Source organism: Piliocolobus tephrosceles, chromosome 9 (genome assembly GCF_002776525.5).
Source record: "Piliocolobus tephrosceles isolate RC106 chromosome 9, ASM277652v3, whole genome shotgun sequence".
NCBI classification, from domain to species: Eukaryota; Metazoa; Chordata; class Mammalia; order Primates; family Cercopithecidae; genus Piliocolobus; species Piliocolobus tephrosceles.
Window position 1 is genome coordinate 35,998,429 of NC_045442.1, and position 4,126 is coordinate 36,002,554.

The following is a 4,126-nucleotide window of genomic DNA, read 5'->3' on the forward strand; positions in this document are numbered from 1 at the left end:
GCCTCCCAGGTTCAAGCAATTCTCCTGCCTCAGCTTCCCAAGTAGCTTGGATTATAGGCATGTACCACCATGCCCAGCTAATTTTGTATTTTTAGTAGAGATGGGGTTTCACCTAGGCTGGTCTCAAACTCCTGACCTCAGGTGATCTGCCCACCTTGGCCTCCCAAAGTGCTGGGATTACAGGCCTGAGCCACCTCACCCAGCCATCAATATTGTTTTCTAAAAGAGCTTTGACACCCAGCCAGGTCATTGGTTCCCAGAGTATCCCTGGATTATAAGACAAAACTTGCTGTCTTGAGGTTCTTCATACTTCTTCCTACTAGTTTTGTCATCACCCACTATATCAGAGTCCAGTCTCCACACAGTCATTTAGACAGGCGAAGTTTAATATAAAGACTCATTCACTGTAACAAGGAGTTGGAGTAGTGAGGGATTGGCTCATAAGACAAGGAGAATGCTAAAGAATAAGGAATAGAAGATATAAGGGGCAGCTCCTAGGACCTAGGGCTGAGATAGACACCCAAAAAAGAGTTCCTTCCCCACCCTTCCTCCAGGGCTGAAATCCAGACCTCAATGGAGAAGATGGGGCTGTGACTCACTGGAGGGCAAAGAAGTCATTGTGGTGCTGCACTGGTGGAACTTGCTAGAAATCTGCCATTTAGGCGTGCTGGGGAACTTGCTCACAGGGAGGTACTGCATTTCAAAACCTGCTGCAAAGCCACCCAAAGAGGTGCCAAGGGAAGCTCCTAACCATAGTGTGTTGCTGACTGCCGTGCGCTGTAGGACCTAGGCACTGAAGAAGCTGCTCACACCATAGGAGCCCACGCTGCAGCAGCCTGGGCTGGAGAACCAAACGTGCTCCAGGGGCCAGGCCATAGAGGAACCTCAAACGTTTCAAGAGGCCAGACGTGGTGGTACACGCCTGTAATCCCAGCACACAATTAGTTGAGCATGTTGGCACACGCCTGTAGTCCCAGCTACTTGGGAAGCTGAAGTGGGAGGATCCCTTGAGCCCCGAAGTTTGAGGTTGCAGTGAGCCATGATCACACCACTGCACCCCAGCCTGGGCGACAGAGTGAAACCCTGCCTCAAAAACGAACCAACCAACCAAAAAACCCCACAGGAGCCTAATGAGAGGCACACACAGGAACCAAGGAGAGAAACCTGTAAACCCTTGCCTCCTGCAGTGTCCGCTAGCTCCCTCTACTAACAAAGCTGAGCATTGTGTTAGCTGGAAAAGAAAAGGTATTTACCAGGCTCCTCTCCAGGATCATGGAGTTGTACAACAGAAGGTGCATTTGTTGCTGGAGGCAACAAGTTGATAACTGGCACAGTGGATCAACACTCAGCTTCCATATCCACTCCTATATACATTTGAATTTCCATGCAATAATGAAACAGCTCCATATTTCCACCTAAAGAAGACCAACTGTCTTTCTTATAAATGAAGAAGTTCTCATCCTCTCTCCCAAATAAGAAGACACACAGTCCCAACAATCATTGCATCACTGGCTCTACTAAATACTTATCAAATGCGGTCATGGTCTCTATTATTTTTTACCTAAAGACTAAATTGTAGCATTAGCTTGCATGCAGCAAGTTACATAGGAAATAAAAATGGAGAGAAAGAGAAACAAAAAAGTTAGTGCTGTTATTTGAATGCTTGTGTCCCCCCAAATTATTATGTTGACATCTTCACCCCACAAGGTGATGGTATTAGGAGGTAGAGACTTTTGAGTGGTGATTATGTCACGAGGGCAGAACCCTCATTGATGGAATAAATGTCCTTCTAAAAGAGGCCCCAGAGAGATGTCTTGCCCTTCCACTACGCGAGGACACAGCAAGAAGGTGCAATCTACGAATTAGGAAAAAGGCCCTTACCAGGCAATGAATCTGACAGTGGCTTGATTTTGGACTTCCAACCTCTAGAATAGTAAGAAATAAATTTCTGTTGTTTAGAAGCTAGAAGCTGCTTGCTGGCTGGGCATAGTGGCTCAGACCTGTAATCCCAGTACTTTGGAAGGCCAAGGTGGAAGGATCGCTTGAGGCCAGGAGGTCGAGACCAGCCTGGGCAATAGAACAAGATCTCATCTCTATAACCCACCCACTCCCATAAAAAAAAAAGCAGCAGCAGCAGCAGTAGCAGCAGCAGCTACCTAGTCTATGAGATTTTGAACAGACTGAGGCAGCATGTAAAAAAGTCCCACATATACATAACAAGCAGAAAGAAAATATGCAAAACTACTACTATAGTCCAGGTGGCCGGTCACAAGACCGGGCTAATAATCGTTCACAAGGCCGTAATTGATATCTATGCCTGCCTTCTTTCATTACTCATTCCGTATTTCCCCTCATTTTAGCCAGAACCATGGATGAGTGAATTTTTTCATGTGTTGAAGTAACCCAAAGTTTTGTTTCTTTTTCTCTCCTTCCTTCCTTCCTCCCTCCCTCCCTCTCTCTCTCTCTCTCTCTTTCTTTCTGTCTTTCTTTCTTTCTTTTTTGAGACGGAGTCTTGCTCTGTTGCCCAGGCTGGAGTACAGTGATGAGATCTTGGCTCACTGCAGCCTCCACCTCTCGGGTTCAAGCGATTCTGCTGCCTCAGCCTCCTAAGTAGGAATATATGCACATGCCATCATGTCTGGCCAATTTTTGTATTTTTAGTAGAGGTGGGATTTCACCATGTTGGCCAGCCTGGTCTTGAACTCCTGAACTCAAGTAATCCACCCACCTCGGTCTCCCAAAGTGCTGGGATTACAGGCATGAGTCACCACACCTGGTCTGAAGTCTCATTTCTGAAGGCCTGAGATGTCAATCTTCCTACCTTCTTTTGGCTACTAGTTTTCCATTGACCTTTACTACTGGGCATGGAAGTACCACTTGGTGTACCCTGAGGATCCTCTGGTTTCCAGACATAGTCCTCCTGTTCACATGTTGCAGACAGACTGGAAGGTAGTTCCCCACTATGTCTGCTTTCTGGTATGTACGTTTTTTGTTTTTTGTTTTTTGTTTGTTTGTTTGAGATGGAGTTTTGCTCTGTCGCCCAGGTTGGAGTGCAGTGGTGAGATCTTGGCTCACTGCAACCTCCACCTCCTGGATTCAAGCTAATCTCCTGCCTCAGCCTCTCAAGTAGCTGGGATTACAGGCACATGCCACCACACCTGGCTAATTTTTTGTAGTTTTAGTAGAGATGGGGTTTCACCATGTTTGCCAGGCTGGTCTTGAACTCCTGACCTCAAGTGATCCACCCGCCGTGGCCTCCCAAAGTGCTGGGATTACAGGCATGAGTCACCGCGCCTCGCCTGGTATTCACACTTTTATGTGTTCCCCACACCTTGAATAGGAACAGGACCTGAGATTGACTGCTAACCAGAAGGAGCCTAGGCCATGACAAAGGTGATAGCACTCCCATGGTTATGTTATGTGATGTCCCATGGTTGTGTTATGCTAGTCTACGAGTCTGTCTTGCTTGTAGACTTGCTCTAGAGACTCTCCTTGCTGGCTTGATGAAGTAAGTGGCCATTGGCAAAAGCCCATGTGGCAGAGAACTGTAGAACCCCCCGGAGAACTGTGAGCAGCCTCCAGCTAGCAAGAAATCATGGCCAGGCGAGATGGCTCACGCCTGTAATCCCAGCACTTTGGGACGCCGAGGCTGGCGGATCACCCGAGGTTAGGAGCTCCAGAACAGACTGACCAACATGGAGAAACCCCATCTCTACTAAAAATACAAAATTAGCCAGGTGTGGTGGTGCATGCCTGTAATCCCAGCTACTCGGGAGGCTGAGGCAGGTGAATCGCTTGAACTTAGGAGGTGGAGGTTGCCGTGAGCAACCATTGCACCCAGCCTGGGCAACAAGAACAAAACTCCGTCTCAAAAAGAGGAGAGGCGAGGTGGGGTGGGGCGGGGCGGGGCAAATGGAATGAATTCTGCCAACACATTGAGCTTGGAAGAGGCTTTTTCCCCTGCCAGGCCTCCAGGCTCCAAGGTGCAGCCTTGGCCAACACCTTGATTGCAGCCTGTGAGTCTTCAGCAAACAACCCAACTGAGCCCTACCAACTTTCCTGACCCACAGAAACTGTGGGTCAATAAATGGGTGTTGTTTTAAGCCACTGTGTTTGCGGCAATTTG